Below are 18,955 nucleotides of genomic sequence, written 5' to 3'. Positions count from 1 at the left end.
TGATCTCGGTGGAATTTAATTTTCCGATCTAATCGGAAACTGTGAGCATGAGTCTGGATCCAACCCGGCTCCTACTCGTGATAGACTCGAATTTAGCCCATGCCACAATGATGACGCGCCATCACTGCCGACCCTGACAACGCAGCTCGACTTTAGCTAGCGCCGCAGCGCCGACGCGCTGCTGCCACCGGCCACGACTACTTCGACAAATCTGCGTCGCCAACGTCTACTTCAACTACTCATCTTGACTAGAAACTAGTCATTAACGAACCTTAAACTACTTGGTGACTAGCTCTGCACGGTCAACAACTGGTTGGGATCAACTCCGACTAGTTGGCTTCATCAACAAACCGTCACGGCTCCATCGACGACTGCTGCGGTTTTGTTGACACTCATCCACAAGTGGGCTTGTTTCGACTACTCCGGCTACTTGTTTCAGCAAGAAAACTAGTCGGTAGTGGGCTTCACACTGTCAACAACTAGTCGAAATCGACTCCGACTAGTTGGCTTTATCAACAAACCATCGCAGCTCCATCGACTGCCGCTATGGCTCGTAGATAATCTTCCACGAATCAAGCTAAGTCACTTATACCTCTTCCGACTTATTTTTCACATGATTGGCTACTTATTTGTGTATGTCTCTCGATTGGCATGAAACCCTCCAGATCTACGCTTTGCCACCTACTTTTTGCGCAACGCGCATTCTCTTCACAAGCCATGTCATGCCTGTTCCGATTGCCTGCACGGTCCGCCCTGCAACACGGGCGGTCAGGCTACAGCCTATAAGTGCGCTACACGAGCGTTCTCTTTTTTCTGCTCAACACCGACTGCTCTAGTTTCCTCTCAATGGTTGCTACAATACCCAAGTAGCATACACTATTCGTGAAACCTCGACTCTTCTGTACGCCTATGCAACTACGCGTGCACACGGCCACGTTCCCTACGCAATGGATTATGGAAATCAGGAATCAGGTGCCTAATGTAACAGGCTACCTACCCGGGGACATTACGTGACCCAGCAAGAGTACAATGTGAAAAAAAATTTCATGCATTCTACAATGTTGGGATTTGCTCCCAACATGATATCATGTATATCAGTCACAACATACTTTTATGTTTACCTTGCAGGGGACCTGACCTGGATCATGCTGCCGGGCGAGTTGGATTCAACTCCGACTAGTTGGCTTCAGCAACAATCGCCAACGACTACTTCAACTTCGCGAGAAAGCTCGACTACACGTCACAGACTACAACGACTACTCACCAGATTCGACTCCAACTATTGGGCTCATCGACAGCCGTCGACGACTACTTGACTTCGTGAAGAATGCACGGCGACATGCTGGCGACTACTCGTTTCGCCTACAAGACTAGTTGGAGATGACTATGCTTGGCGACATGCTGGCGACTACTTCGACGACTCGTCTCGCCTACAAAGCTAGTCGGACTCAACTATGCTTGGCGACACGCTGGCGACTACTTGGACTACTCGTCTCACCTATAAAATTAGTCGGTATCAACTCCGACTAGTCGGCTTCATCGATAGTTCAAGATTCAGCGGCTATTTGGCCGATGCCTGGGCTCGGGGGCTGGCGTCACCGACTATAAGGTATATACCATGCGACTTATCTAGGTCCCTGGCTAACAGGCTGGATGCGATAAGGCACTCAGCGTGTTTTTAGCGACAGCTCTCATGCTTTAACACTAGACACTGTAAAACTACTCGGAAGTTCACGATTCAAGAGACTTTTGAAGATTTATTTTGGGAAGATGATTGTTAACCATTATTTCATAGATTTTATTCCGAAGTAAGGGGTTTTTTAGATTATTTTTCAGAGGTCTTATCTAGTTATTGACTCAAGGAACAAGATCTGATTTGAGAGGTAATTTCGGGCATTTTTTGGAGAAGTGATTTGCTTAACCTTTTTTTTCATGAAAATCATCCCGAAAAAAGAGGTTTTTGAATTTACTAAATAAATTTGCCCATCTTCACCATGAAATCTTTACTGTCATATATTGCATGCCATGATTCTTTGGATCCTTTATTCCAAACTTTGAGGATTTGGATTCAAGTCTCGGGGGCTGCGGGACACGTGTCATCAGCGACTTATTTTTCAAATCTGTTGGAAGATAAGGATACAAGAATCAAGATTAAATTGACCCTCAGCTTGATTCTACGAGTCAACCTAAGTCTCGGGGGCTACTCCATATGGCCTACATCTCATAGGATAAGGGGTGGGACATGGTCGACACCCTACACTGGTTGTAACTACTCGTACCCTAGTAGAACTACTCATACAGTAGTAAAACTAGTTGGATACAGTACAAAAACCACCCGAAAAGTACTCGGGTAGGACTTTAGGGCGTGTATCCGACTAGGACTTCCATGTAACCCTGTCCCCCCAGACTACATAAGGGCGGACAGGGACCCTCCTCAAGCAGGGAGCATGAGGGACAACTCGTGCCTCATGCAACAGATCACCAAGAGATTACTTGATCACCACCTAAGGCAATACAAACCATACAGGACGTAGGGTATTATGCTCTCGGCGGCCCGAAACTGTCTAAACTTTATGTTCCTTGCACCTTCGAGTTTCTGATCTCGGTGACACCCTACCTACAGACTCACCACCTTGGGGGTATCCCTCGGTGGGCGTGGCGATAAAACACCAACACATCCTGAGGAGGGCTCGTCGTCCTTTTGGCGGCCTGCTCATCATCCTCTAGGAGGGGCAGGTGCGATAGAAATTTCTCCAAGTTGCCCTGCATCAACAGAACATATAACAAGTCAGAATGGCTATATACAAAAGTACTCGATAAGGAAACAAGTCGGCAAAACTCACAACGTTCGCCGGCTCCTTGGTGTTGAACAATTTGGGGAGGAATCGCTCCGTGGGCACATGCGTGAGTATACGCTTCACTCAATGCATGATTTCCACCGCCGAGAGCTCCTCCTTCACCATCCGGGATGGGTCACTTAGTCTGCGGTACTCGTACCCGAGGGTATCCCTCCTTTGGAGCACCTGAATGTGGCGCTCAAAAAAGAGTAAGCCACTGATGCCCCAGTGACTCTCACATCCTTCAGGGCGTGGATCCTCTTCATCAGCTCTAGGATATCCTTCAGATCGGCCCAATCCTCCACCCAGAAGTCTTCAGGCTTGGGGGGATGTTCACTCTCTTTGGCAGCCCAGGTTTGTGGTTCCCTATGTAGAACCACATGTTGTGCCACCCCGACAAGCTAGTCGGAGTTGAGTACTTCAGATAATCTTCTTGTTTCTAGTGAAGCCAGAATCCAGCTCCGCCGACTAGTTTCGGGGATTTGGCGTCCGGATGAGGCTTCAACCGGAGCAGATAGCGAAACAAATTGAAATGGGGCTGGATGCCCAGAAACGCTTCGCAGAGGTGTACAAAGATGGAAATATGAACAAGAGAATTCGGATTCAGATGAAAAGCTTTCAACTTATAGAAGTGGAGGAGGCCATGGAAGAAGTTGGAAGGGGGGAGGGCCAATCCCCGTACAACAAAATGAGAAAAGATTTCTACTTCATTGGTAAGTTCGAAAGGAGTTCTTACCAGTGAGACACCACTGCACCATTTCCTTCTCCTGAAGGAGCCCCTCTGCCACAAGTTGGAGCAAGTCCTTCTCGCTGCACTTGGAGCGCCTCCAGGTTTCTTGGGCGCTAGCATCGGTTTTTCCAAACTTGGAGGGCGAAGACAGATCCCCTTGCTCATCGCGGGGCTTCCTCTTGCTCCTGCCTTGGGCGGCACTCACCTTACTCGGCATTGTCGATTGAAAGTTGACAAGACGCTTCTCGCGCATACACTCGGGGGCCCGCGGGTGGATGCTGATGGCTCGCGCAGATGTGGATCTGAGCAGGGCGAACTAGCGGATATGGGTGTATGCGGTGGCGCTAGGGTTCTTGCAGAGCAGATCTAAACCAAGAAGGCAAGAGCGCTAGCGAGTGAACTGGTGAAAAACCCTACGTCACCGAATGGTTAAATAAACCATCAGTCGCTATAGTCACCGAACTGGTGAAAAACCCTAAGACCAATAGTCACTGGGGGGAAGTTGAAGAGATTTTTTTCGGGATTTGGTTTGATTTGAGCAGTAATCTAGGGCTCCTGTGGGGTAGTTATTTGTTTAACTATTTTTTTAGAGATTTCATTCTGAAAAAGGAGTTTTCAAATTTCTGAACCAATTTGCCTATTTTAACCGTCAAGTCAAATTCTTAATGCATGCCACATCCTTTTGGATCTTTTTGCCAAACCTTGGGAATTGGATTCAGGGCTTGGGGGCTGCGGGACACGTGTCATTATCGACTTATTTTTTAAATCTGTTGGAAGATTAAAAGAGAACATTTAAGATTAATTTGACCCTCATCCTGACTCTTCGATTCAACCTAAGGCTTAGGGCTACTTCATATGGAGTGTGAGTTTAATTGCACCCGATATAAAAGAAGACTTGAAGACAACTCGGGGCATGAGCATCTCACAGCCTCGAGGGAGCCAAGAAAGTACTTGGAAGATACCTTCAGGACGGAGTTTCGGAAGAACTCGAAGACACCTTCAGCTGACATCGATGACTTTGTGCAAAATTAGTGAGGAATCACTGTTATGCACTGTTCATATCCATGGAGCTTTACGAATAGCCTGATTGCATTATTCCCCTTCAAACCCTTTGGGTAGCATGAATTTGGGATGCCCACCGGGTAGGAATGAAAAGCCACCATTCCATATGGTTACTTTGGTTATTAGGACATACTTACATGAAAGACCAGAGCAGACGACGCCATCGCCAACTTATTAGTTGGAGAAACTAACTTATTATATTTCATAATAATACAGATACAACGCGGGGTCATCAATTTGATAAGCCAAAATAATTGGAATCCACTCTCAGTAATAATCAACACTACAAAACTGAAACGAGCAATATCATCACGACACGATGAACTGAGCACTAGCTGACCAGTCCGGCACACGCGACAATATAATGCAACAATGCAAGTAAGCAACAGAGATGATATACTTCAACGGAGTATATAGCTAGCTATCTAGCAGCAGCAGCTATATATAGCGCCGGGCATGCAATGCCGTTGAAGCTGCTAGCTGATGACCATTATGTCATGTAGTTAGTTGGTGGTGCTGTTGAAGCTGAGGAGCTTCCACGTCTTGGACTCTGACCCCGGGATGCCCCACACCGTGGAGACGTACTGGCCGGCAGCGCCGGTACCGTTGGTCGCCGTGAGCACCATCCAGTAGTAGTTGGCCCCTCCCCCCGCCGGCGCGGACCAGCACTGCGACGTGCTCACGTAGCTCATCGGGATCATGTACGCGATCTTGTACACGTTCACGGCGAACTTGCCCACCTGCTGGATGAAGTAGCTGCTCGCGTCCTCCTGGGTCGTGTACCCCGCCGGCGGCTGCGGGGCGGCAACCACGGCCACCGCCAGGAGGGCTACTACTAGCACAGCAGCGACGACGACCGCCGATTGCTTCATGATGGCTGATCGGTCGATCGATATGATCGGCGCCTTGCTGTTTGTGCTAGCAGCGAGCTAGGAGCAGAGCTCTACTGTGAGAGCTAGCGAGCTGCTGTTGCTGGTGAACTCGGTGTGGTGGCAGACGATGCCTCGGCTATATATATAGCCGTGAAGAGCATCAGCAGCCAGGTGGGTCTAGAGGCATCTAGCTAGCCAGCCGTCTAGGGTTGCCGAAGCCAGGAAGCTTCTTCCATTGCTTTCTCGTAAGTAGAGCAACAGAAAGCTGGTGTGTAGACTGTAGTAGATGCCTGCAGTGTCCCGTGTGAAGCATACCGCCATCGATGTATCATCGGTTAGCGCTACGAGGTGCCAGCTGGAGATATGTTCTTCACCAGTCCCGATCGACGCACGCAAGCACACTTCGACAGATGCTTGCGTGCGGCGTGCATGGGTGCTTGTGATCGAGGACGTGGAGATCGGCGCGGCGAGCTAGTTTAGTCTCCAGGTTTACGCGGTTCGCTGGTTTTGCTACGCGGGCAGGTATCGCGCGGAATAACGAAGCCGCGCAATGGGCAGGCGGGCACGAGAGGCCCCCGGCGGTCAACCGCTCTAAGTACTGGACAGCGCATCGGCCGCGACGCCGCGCGCCGGTGGAGGACCGGCGATCGATGCGAGCGGCGCCGCGCGGCGGAGAGGAGCTTAGCTGACCATGTCGGCGAGGCCCATCGAGCACCGATCGACTAGCTGGTTCAGATGTGGAAGTGTGAATTTTGTGACGGTCATGGAGTGCTTGGCCGCACACGTGCTTCACATACCTGGGGAGGGCCGGATGCTAACAATGTGCCGAGTATTTCTTTTTTCTTAGCCCGGCCCAAAGTCAAACTTGCACGTACTCGGCCTAGGACGATGTAAAAGTAGGCTCGAATTGACCTTGCTTGCTAGATCAGGACGATCTATCGCGGGGTTTACTGCTTGGCGGTCAAATTGGTATAGGACGCAATTTGCAGAGTTATTTCCGGCAGTACGCTTACTGTGTGTAGCGATGATGCATCCATCAATTGTCAGCGACGATTATTTGATTCACAACTTGATCGAGGTAAGGTCTCGGTGCATGGTTTTATTGTACAGCTATCAAGATTGAGAACTTGGTAACCGAGTTAGAGAAGTGTCATGGTGATAAAACTTCTCTCTCGTCCCATGAAACTCTCCCTCCACTTTCCTTATAATTACCCTACCATGTCAGCAAATTTGCTGATGTAGCACAACATTTAATGCGTATGAAATTTCTTATGAAATCTCCACTGAGATTGGCCTAAAAAGCCATAACATTAATTTCTAAGCATATTAATTGACTACATAGAATAATCCCACAGATGTGCTAAGAAATTACATGCACAAGAATGTAAGAACAGGCCAAACACCAATTAATGCAAAACAATAGCTCCGCGGTATCGAATATTAATATGTTATTATGATTTGATCATCACCCATACGACCACTACATATCAGGTTCTGTTTAGCCCCACTCGCTCTCACTCCTGTTCTTGGTGGAGAAAATCATTGGCTAGAGGTAGGACCTTTCGCCTCTATGTATATATCTGATTTTCCAGAGACACCTTTCCGTTTTGTTCTAAAAAAAGTAAAACTCACCTCCCAAGGCTGGTTAAGTTTATCGATATCGCTGTTCATTGACTAACATATCATATAAATGATATCCACAACTTGGCAATAATTATGATAACGGCAACTTAGAGCATCTCCAATAGGAGTCCTAAATTGGGTTCTATCTTGAAATATAGGGCTTAAGAGAAAAAAATAGCCTCCAACAGGAGTCCTATTTTATAAAAAACTGGCAAATCAATTTAGGACTCAGTCTCCTGGGTCCTAGATGTAACTGACAGAGACTTCTTTCCCCAATATCTCCGCTCCAATCTTTCCCTAATTAGTTGTAAATGACATGATTTGAGACCCCGCTGTTGGAGTATAAGCTTTTTTGAACCCTAACACATCAAATATATCCCTAATACAAATTATAGGACCCAAATATAGGACTCATGATTGGAGATGCTCTTAGCCGTGCTTTTAAATTCCATTTGGCACCCTAGACTACTAGTGGGCACTGAAAGAATACACGGCAATTAGTTAACGTGGCTGCCTATCTTGGCTAGCACACAGTTTCATGTTAATATATAGGGAAGAACTCCCAAAAGATTACAAGAGTTTTATTACAACTTGTAGTTCAAGATATACGGTTTAAACCAATTCTATCTATACAAGTATCTAGCGTAACAACCTTGGTTTAACCGGTATATGATACTCACATTGTTTTGATTGCATAAGATATGGACTCTTCTAACAGCCTCCCTTAATCTTAACCAGGTTTACTTCTAAGGTTGAAATTGCTTCTGAGCTTCCCAAATTCCCGAGCTGACTACGCTTTTTTGTGAATCCATCCAGCAATTGTCCTTTTATAGAAACCAGCTGAATCCTCAGTTGCTTTATTTCTAGCAACTCTTATCACTTACAAAGTGGAAATCAATTTCTATGTGCTTAGCTTGAGCAAGGTTATCACACCATAAGCATGGGGGCTCCTGCAGTTTTTTACCTAATTCAGCTAGTGATGCTTCAATCCATATAGTCTCAGCAATAGCATTTGCTAGCGACTTGTACTCAGCTTCAATGCTTGACCGAGACACAGTTGGCTGTTTTCTCTTGCACTTCGGGAGATCAAATTTGGCCCATAATAAATGTTGGAAATAATAAGAGTTTCAGTTTTAAATTAATCCGAAGATAAATCATGACCATGACGATAAGCGCGTACAGAAAACGAATAGATCTAAACACGCTCATAATGTAATCTAAGTTAAAACATTGCAGCAGTAAGATCAACCCTAACCAGATCATACTAGGTATGAAAGGCATAGTTAGGGATAGAAAACCATACGTTTCTGGTCTGACCGGAATAACCAGGCAAAGATGACGACGGTGACGATCAGCACCTCCGCGCGCTTGATGACGCCGAGTCGCGCCCCACTGACGAGGAGGTAGACGAGCCGTGGCGACGAGGACGTAGAGAACGGCGATGTGGAAGCGTTCGAGCAGTCGCGCAGAGCGCTTCCCAAAAACCTTATTCGCCCTCTCCCGGTGCAGGATCGCTGAGGACGAGGTTCCGGAGACCTGCTCTCCCGATCGCCGGTGCACGTCGACGAACGGGATGAAGTAGCGTACGCGGCGGCGCAACAGGCAGGTTGAGGCGTTTTTTGCGTTGTAGGTTTTTCTCTATTTTTTTCTCTGTGCCAGCACCTACGCGTATTTATAAGGAGAACCACTAGGGTTTTTGGCGTCCCAAAAACCTAGTCGGTTACGAGTCCCAAAAATCCGCGCGTGAAATCCATAACAGATTTTAAGTGGCAAAAGGAAGCAGCTGGGGAACAATCGGCTTTCTTCAGCCTTCGCCCGAGACCGAAGAACAATCGGCTCTTTCACCTGAGACCGAAGAACAATCGGCTCTTTCGCCCGAGACTGGAGAGCCGATCGGCTCTTTACCGGATCGGCAAAAAGAAGCTGCATGCCCGCAAGGCTTGGACCCGGATTTTGGCGGACCATTCATGCGCACGTCGCGTGCGCGCGCCCTTCGCCCGAAGCCCGGCCCGGCCCGGCGAGGCGAGGCGAGCGAGCGCGAGCGTATGTTCTTCTTTCTTCCTCTCACCCACACTTGCAAGAGCATGGAGAGCATCCAACTATTTAAGTTAGGTTCCCTCCACCTCCACTAGCAAGGTGGGACTAACTTGTTGCCATGCACCTATGCACTAATGGGCCTTTGAGATTTTATACGAATTATTTGGTTTTACATGGGCTGGGCCCAAATATTCCAACAATCCCCCACCAGATCTCAAAGTCTCATTATGACTTTACCTCAACCCACTGTTGTTTGATATACCAGTGTTTCAATGGAGACTGTTAAGTTGAACTTCCATCTAGAATAGCAAGTTACACTCATTCACAACTTGAACAATGGACTAAGCCTTGAATTGCAAGTTTTGTGCAAATGAGCTTCACTTACAGTCAAACTGATACTTGACCTCCAGTAGGCTACTTCGCGGTTGGAGGTCGTACTCCCTGGTCTCTTCATGAGCTTAATAGAGATCACCCGAATCTCACAGACTGCGACCGTACAACAGTCGGGCTCACATAGGTGTATTCTTTCAAGAACGTTCTACAGGATAACGTCTTTGTTAATTAAAGCCAACAGAATACATTAAGGGCAATGCCAACCTGCCATGCAGTAGTCGAGAGTATTGCATCCCCCTCGAGTGAGTATAAAAGGTTACTCTCGTGCTAACCTCTAGCTTGTTCTTCCCAGATCCTAATTCACGGGATCTCCGATCACATAGGTTGGGTTACCACTAGGGAATAGCTTATACAGGTCTCAAACCCATCTCCTTGGATGTATTGTCTATCACATTACGTGACAGCCCCTTAGTAAACGGATCAGCCAGATTTTTCTCAGTGTGGACATAACCCACAGTGATAACTTCAAAGTTTCTCATTTTCCTGACTGATTTTAACCGTCTCTTGATATGTCTTGAAGACTTCATATTATCCTTTGAACTATCTACCTTGACAATCAACGTCTGATTGTCACAGTTCATCATTATTGCCGGCAATGGTTTCTCGACAATAGGTAAGTCCATCAAGAGCTCACGAAGCCAATCGGCTTCCACTGTAGCTGTATCTAGTGCTGTGAGTTCTGCCTCCATAGTAGACCTCGTCAGGATCATCTGTTTGCATGATCTCCATGAAACAGCAGCACCGCCAAGAGTGAAAACGTATCCACTAGTAGCATACAGCTCATCTAGATCTGATATCCAATTAGCATCACTGTATCCTTCCAGTACTGCAGGAAAACCGGAATAGTGAATCCCGTATTCCATAGTACCCACCAAGTAGTGCATTACGTGCTCAAGCGCACGCCAATGATCATCTCCCGGATTACTAGTAAACCGGCTCAACTTGCTAACAGCAAAAGAGATTTCAAGCCTCGTTGCACTCGCAAGATACATGAGTGAACCAATCATCTGTGAATATCTCAAATGGTCTCTGCCAATTCTTTTATTCTTTCGAAGGATCAAGCTCGGATCATAGGGAGTTGGACTAGATTTGCTATCCTTATAGCCAAACTGATTCAACATTTTCTCCATATAATGGGATTGTGAAAGAGTAATCCCATTCTCTCCCTTGATCAGCTTGATGTTGAGAATAACATCAGCCTCACCAAGATCTTTCATATCAAAGTTTTGACACAAGAATATCTTGACCTCGTTGATCACATCAAGACTAGTGCCAAAGATCAGTATGTCATCGACATACAAACGCAATATAACTCCTTGACCCCCACCATAGCGGTAATACACACATCGATCAGCCTCATTGACACTAAAGCCTGCTGATATGAGTGTCAAGTTGAATTTCTCATGCCATTGCTTAGGTGCTTGCTTCAGGCCATACAAAGATTTATGCAACTTGCACACCTTGTTCTCATGACCCTCTACTACAAACCCATCAGGCTGTGTCATGTAGATTTTCTCTTCCAGCTCTCCGTTGAGGAAAGGTGTCTTAACATCCATCTGATGGATGAGAAGACCATGCTCTCTTCCAGCTCTCCGTTGAGGAAAGGTGTCTTAACATCCATCTGATGGATGAGAAGACCATGCGAGGCAGCCAGGGAGAGTAGAACATGAATAGTGGTCAATCTCGCAGCAGGTGAGTAAGTATCAAAGAAATCTTCGCCTTCTTTCTGGGTGTAACCCTTAGCCACAAGACGAGCCTTGTACTTGTCAATAGTACCATCAGGCTTAAGCTTCTTCTTGAACACCCACTTGCAACCCACAGGTTTGCAACCATACGGTCTTTCGAGCAGCTCCCAAGTTCCATTGGAGAGAATGGAGTCCATCTCGCTACGGACAGCTTCTTTCCAATCATCCGCATCAGGAGATGAGAATGCCTCAGTGATTGTTTTGGGAGAATCATCTATAAGATAAACAGTGAAATCATCACCAAAAGACTTTGCAGTCTTTTGCCTCTTGCTCCTCTTAGGAGCAACACTGTGAATCTCCTCATGATTTGATTCAAGTGTGTGTTCATCATGCTTAGAAAATTCAACAGATTCAGGAGTTGTATTCATTGCTTCATTCAGACATAATGAAGATATAACATGCGAGTCTTTCATAGGAAAAATATTCTCAAAGAAAGTAGCATCACGAGACTCGAACAGTGAATTTACATGCATATCAGGCACCTCAGATTTAACTACTAGAAATCTATAAGCAATGCTATGATATGCATAACCCAAAAAGATACAATCCACAGTTTTAGGTCCCAACTTGCGCTTCTTGTTGATTGGCACATTCACCTTGGCCAAACAACCCCAGGTGCGCAAGTATGAGAGTGAAGGTCTTCTCCCCATCCACTCCTCGTAAGGAATCTTTTCCTTATTCTTCATGGGAACTCTATTCAGGACATGACATGCAGTCAATACTGCCTGCCCCCACCATGCCTTAGATAATCCAGCGGTATCTAACATGGCGTTAACCAAGTCAGACAACATGTGATTCTTCCTTTCGGCAACCCTGTTTGATTCGGGTGAATAGGGAGGTGTCCTCTCATGAATTATGCCGTGTTCCGCATAGAATAAGTCAAAGTCGTTAGAGAAATATTCACCTCTTCGATCGGACCTAAGTCATTTGATCTTTTTCTCAAGTTGGGTTTCTACTTCAGCCTTATAGATTTTAATGCAGTTAAGAGCTTCATCTTTCGTTTTCAACAAGTAGATATAGAAAAATCTAGTTGCATCGTCAATCAAGGTCATGAAATATCTTTTTCCACCTTCTGTTAACACGCCATTCATCTTACAGATATCTGAATGGACGAGTTCTAGAGGTGTCAAATGTCTCTCCTCTGCCACCTTGTGAGGTTTTCAAGGTTACTTAGATTGCACACAACTATGGCACTTAGAACCTTTGACTATGAAAAAATTTGGAATTAAACTCATGGTGGAAAGTCGAAACATAAAGCCAAAATTCAGATGACATAAACGCGAGTGCCAAACAGATGCATCGCTCTCATTTATACCATCAGAAATTAAGTTCACAGACTTATTACAGAAGTCTGAAACTGAAAAATGGAACAAGCCTCCGCATTCATAGCCTTTGCCGATAAATTATCCACACTTAGACACGACAAATTTATTGGACTCAATCACTACTTTAAAACCATCCCTACACAAAAAGGATCCACTAACTAGATTCTTGCCGATAGTAGGGACATGCTGCACGTTCTTCAGCTGCACGATCTTTCCCGAAGTAAGTTTCAGATCGACCGTGCCAACACCACGAACAGTAGTATGCGACCCATTGCCCATCATCACGGTAGAATCTCGAGCAGTCTGGTAAGAAGAAAACAAGGTAGCATCATAACACACATGAACATTTGCACCAGTATCAAGCCACCAACTAGTAGATTGAAATACTGAAAAAATCGAAGGTATATAATTATACCCACTGGTTTCCGCTCCGCCATGGTGACCGTGTTCACAGTCTTCTGCTCAGGTGAAGCCTTCCTTCCTTTGCGGTGTGGGCACTTCTTTGCCTAATGATCAGTAGATCCACACACAAAACAACCTTGACCTTCCTTGAATTTCTTCTTCTTGAAAGTAGTGGTAGGCTGCGGCTTGGTCTTCTTTCTCTTGCCCTTGCCTTTGCCATGAGACTTTTGCACCATGTTGGCACTAGTCTGGCCCTCAGCAGCCTTAGATCGCCCATCCTTGGCCCGAGCTTTTTCCTCAACATCAAGGGATGCTATCAGATCAGACACTGATATCTCCATCCTCTTGTGTTTGAGAGTAGTGGCGAAATCCCTCCATGAAGGAGGCAACTTGGCAATGATGCCACCAGCCACAAACTTATCGGGTAGGTTGATCTTGAGGTGCTCAAGCTCCTTGGCCATGCACTGTATCTCATAAGCCTACACGACTACAGATTTTCCATCGGTAATCTTGTAGTCATGGTAATGCTCCATGATGTACAGCTCAGCGCCAGCATCTGTGCCGCCATAATCGGCCTCCAGGGCGTCCCACAACTTTTTTAGCGTCTGTGTGATGGAGGTACACATCCTGTAGATGATCTACAAGTGTACCAATCACAGTGCCAACAAAAAGTGTGTTGGCCTCAGTAAAGGCCTTCTCCTGTTCAGGGGTAAGAATCCCCTCAGGTTTGCCCTTAGACACCCACAGCACGTTCAGGGCAGAGAGCTACAGAATCACTCTCATTTGCCATCTCTTAAAATGCTCGCCAGAGAACTTCTCGGGCCTCAGAGCATCAACAAATCCAGCCACAAAACTGAAATTCCTATAATAAGGTTTTTGGAATGTTGGAAATAATAAGAGCTTCAGTTTTAAATTAATCCGAAGATAAATCATGACCATGACGATAAGCGCGTACAGAAAACGAATAGATCTAGACATGCTCATAATGTAATCTAAGTTAAAACATTGCAGCAGCAAGATCAACCCTAACCAGATCATACTAGGTATGAAAGGCATAGTTAGGGACAGAAAACCGTACGTTTCTGGTCTGACCGGAATAACCAGGCAAAGATGACGACGGTGACGATCAGCACCTCCGCGCGCTTGACGATGCCGAGTCGCGCCCCACTGACGAGGAGGTAGACGAGCCGTGGTGACGAGGATGTAGAGGACGGCGATGTGGAAGCGTTCGAGCAGTCGCGCAGAGCGCTTCCCAAAAACCTTATTCGCCCTCTCCCGGTGCAGGATCGCTGAGGATGAGGTTCCGGAGACCTGCTCTCCCGATCGCCGGTGCACGCCGACGAACAGGATGAAGTAGCGTACGCGGCGGTGCAACAGGTAGGTTGAGGCATTTTTTGCGTTGTACGTTTTTCTCTATTTTTTTCTCTGTGCCAGCACCCGTGCGTATTTATAAGGAGAACTGCTAGGGTTTTTGGCGTCCCAAAAACCTAGTCGATTATGAGTCCCAAAAATCCGCGCGTGAAATCCGTAACAGATTCAAAGGGGCAAAAGGAAGCAGCTGGGGAACAATCGGCTTTCTTCAGCCTTCGCCCAAGACTGGAGAGCCGATCGGCTCTTTACAGCCGTAACAGTTCGCCCGAGACCGAAGAACAATCGGCTCTTTAGCCCGAGACCGGAGAGCCGATCAGCTCTTTACCGGATCGGCAAAAAGAAGCCGCATGCCCGCAAGAGTTGGACCCGGATTTTGGCGGACCATTCATGCGCACGTCGCGGGCGCCCGCCCTTCGCTCAAAGCCCGAGCCCGGCCCGGTGAGGCGAGGCGAGCGAGCGCACGCGTGTGTTCTTCTTTCTTCCTCTCACCCACACTTGCAAGAGCATGGAGTGCATCCAACTATTTAAGTTAGGTTCCCTCCACCTCCACTAGCAAGGTGGGACTAACTTGTTGCCATGCACCTATATACTAATGGACCTTTGAGATTTTATAGGAATTATTTGGTTTTACATGGGCTGGGCCCAAATATTCCAACAATAAATAGCAAATCCTCTGGTTGACCTTCTATCATCTACACTGCCTGCCCAGTTTGCATAAGAGAACGGGGGTGGGCATTCGGTTAACCAAGACCAATCTGTCGGTTCCTTATGATTTTCTCAAAATTCGGTTACCAAAAAACGAAGACTGGTCGGTTATTAAGAATTATAAAAATTGAGCATTTTTTTGGGTTCGTTCATTTTGGTTCAGTTCTCGATTTTGATCGAACTAACCGATTTATTTATAGATCAAACGGACACAACAAAAAATTCATGCAAATCACAACCAAAATCGTAAGAATCACAACAACAACAAAAAATCCATCCTCGTTGGTTGGAGAAGCCGCATCCTTGTCGTAGACTTGCTTGGCCGACCTCCTGCTGATTCGTCGGCATTGCCAACACCGGATTCGTCGCTCAGGATGTCGGGGGCTGGAGCCGCCAGCCCGCCGCTCTTACCCAGTGCCAGGCTCCGGCGCCCGCAGCACACAGGCCCAATCGCCAAAGGGAGCCATGCAGCCCGTTGGGCATTCCTTATTGGCGGCTTGGCACTAGGGATGGAGTCGCGGGTGCCATGAGAGAGGATGAGGAGCTGAGAGCGCGTGGTGGTGACAGCGGGTGAGTGGAGGCGATGGGCAAGTGGGGGCGGCGGAGAGTCGGGGTGGCCGCGATGGGGAGTGGTGGTGGCAGAGAGAGGGTGGAGGTGGACGGGCCGAAAGGGGATGGGGATTGGGAGGGAATGAAATGATGAGTGGAGGCCAGTGGTTGTTGGCTAATATAGTTAGGGTTTGTTGTATGAGTAAATTCCTTGTATGGCCCTAAAAGAAATAGCAGTCCCTTCTTTAGCCCTGAAGGCTGTGAGCTCTGTTAAACTCCCTTCTTTGGCTATATCTTTGGCCCTGCAGGCGCCGGCCTTCATGGCCTTAACGGAACTAGCTAACAGAGCTCACGGTACGACCATAGAAGGGATAAAAGATAAAAATAGGGCCAAGGGAGTTTAACAGAGCTCACGGCCTTCAGGGCTAAAGAAGGGACTGCCATTTCTTTTAAGGCCATACGAGGAATTTACTCTTGTTGTATACAATGGGCTGGGCTGCAAGTAATATTTGGCCTCATACATCTAGTTTGGTTTTTTTGTTACCCAGCAGCTAAAATCAAACTAACCAGAGTTAATTCGGTTAGTAAGAACCTAAGACCGAACTAGTAACTGATTTTTTTAATTTCGGGTAATTCAGTTTGGTTCTCGGGTATTTTGATTCGATTCTCGGTCATTGGTTATTTGTGCCCAGCCCTATCAAAGAAGGCATTCAACACACTTGATACTGCTTTGCCTATTGTAAGGCCAATGCCAATAGTTTCCTTGATATACCTCAAGATCCACTTTACCGCTGACCAATGTACTATTGTGAGACTGTATAAGAATTGGCAAATTTTGTTTACAGCAAAAGCTAAATCAGGTCGTGTGAAGAGTCAAATATTGCAAAGGTGAAAGTGCATCTAGGCCCCTTGTGGGTTTTGATGAGTGAATGACATAAACAATTAAAGGACTAATGAGCTTGTTGAGTTTTGGATAGACTTTTATTGTAAATAACAAAGGCAAGCTCATGTCATATAAAATATACAAAAGTAAAGATGTGACAAGTAAACATTGGAGTAAGCAAAGGAGAGAAAAATGCAATGCAAATGCACAATCTTATTGATGGTTTGCTTGCATAATCAAAGTAATGTGAAAATCATATGATGATTGATCAAGAGGACAACCTTGATAAGAAAGGTGGTCAAAGGCTTAGTCGTTCAATAAGAAGTTCATATCAAAGCTTATTTGGTCACAAAATCAATATTGAAAAAGAGCGCAAAGTGAAGTATATGCTAAAGAAATAAAATGTATGTGCACATATTGATGTGATGAGATTAGTGACCAAGAGCAATGGTAAACCCAAGGAATTTGGAATGATAGTTTGCTTGGTCACATGGATGGTATTCTTAATTAAGAAAGAAGATCATTGACAAAGTACAATCAGTATAGAAGTTTACTTGGTCACAATATTGGTACAGAAGTATATAATCAAAAGCAAAGATCATGATATTGAAGAAATGGAATTCGGTTAATACCTATATTGAAGAAATGATACTTCATGGTTAAGATAATTGGAAAGGATGACCAAAATGTTGAAATGGAATTCAATAAGTGTTTATTGTTGATGTAATGCTATATGTGACTCAAGATGGCAAGATGGTGAAGGGTTAGCAATAGCTTGGCTATGAGGAACTAAGCAATGGTGAAGGGCTAGCAAATGGCTTGGCGCATGAGAACCGATGCTAGGGTGAAGTATCAAGTATTGATCAAACACCGAGGGACCGATCAAGGCAATAAGGAGTCTCATGTTGCAAAGCAACAAATCATTGTTGAATCATGATGAATGGGGTGACTTATGGATGAAGAGTGTAGTATTGATCACATAATGTGAAAGATCCTAAGTCACTAGCTCAAAGGTGGATATGCTCAAGCAAAGTGCAATGTTGAAAGCTCTCAAGATTAGAATGATCAAGTGATGGCATGTTTGAAGACATACAACAGTTGATATTGAAGATATTCATTTACCTTAAGTATAGGTATGTTGTACTATCAAGAGAGATGCACGTTGATAGCTTTGTTTATTTCTCGGTGCTCAAAGTGATCTAACCAAGTGCTAATATGAGAGAAACACTTATCGCAACACTTGCACTGGGTGGTCTTGGGGCTTGTTTATAGTTAAGTTGGATATCCCTCTAAATCAGCTTTCCATATAATCTAAGATCATCGAATTCAGAGTTTGGAGTAAAAAGTTAAGGACGTTTTAGCTGGGCACCGTCTGGAATTTCTGAGGCTTTCGATCCAGGCGATGGAGATTTCCGGTGTGGGCAGAAATTTCCAACCCGGGGTGGATATTTCCGACCCCGTGAGACGGAAATTTCCAGTCGGCACGAAAATTTCTGAGCCAAACTAACTTTGGGCGCAATAGCTAGTTTTTGGGGGTCTTCTAGATATACCCCCATGACCCTTTCGGTTGGGGCTGCTGATTCCACTCATGAAGGACACATTCCACAGCTACATTTTGCTTCCCTCTCTAGATTCGCTTGAGATTTGAGAAGAGAAGAGAGTTGGGATTGAGAGATAGATTAAAAAATAGAGATTGAGTACTTATGAGCTTCATTACATACTTTGAGCACTTGAGTTCATAGCAAGAGATCTTCGAAATATTTGTTACTCTTGGGGATTCCATCCCCTAGACGGCAAGGAGTTGCCCGATGAGCACCTAAGGATTGTGGTGTGCTGTGGGAAGTTTATAAAGGTGTGATTTCGCCTCCACAAGGGAAGAAATCAAGAAGTAAAGTGGGGAAAGGGTTGAGAGCGACCCGGCTTCCTTGAAAGCACCCAATGGAGATGTAGGAACCCTCGACGGGGGATCCGAACTTCGGGAAATAAATTATCGTGTCTCCCTTCTTGGTTTGCTTGTTTTCAGTTCTTGCTTTACTTTATGCATATTTTCCCAATCTATCTTGTCGTGAGCTTTTGGTTGCAGGTGGTTGGTTAGAAAGCTTCTACACATCTCAAGAAACATCTTGTAACTCATAGATTTGACTAGAAATGCATAGGCGTACCTAGGTCTAAATTTGTTTTTGAGGCTACCTGAAATTTCCGATAACACTAGAAATTTCCGACAGCCATTGGAAATTTCCGGCAACCATCAAAGATTTTCGATAGAAATTTCCGATAGACTAATTCTGCTGCAAATTATTTTAAATTTTGTAGAAATAATCTATTCACCCTCCTCTTGACGACATGGATATCCTTTCAAAAGGTCGTACAATATTTCTATACTTAGTACCATCTTATGGCGATAACAACACTCCATCTTCG

Source organism: Panicum hallii, chromosome 9 (genome assembly GCF_002211085.1).
Source record: "Panicum hallii strain FIL2 chromosome 9, PHallii_v3.1, whole genome shotgun sequence".
Classification (NCBI taxonomy): Eukaryota; Viridiplantae; Streptophyta; class Magnoliopsida; order Poales; family Poaceae; genus Panicum; species Panicum hallii.
The sequence above is the reverse complement of the archived record's forward strand: the minus strand, read 5'-3'. Positions refer to the sequence as shown.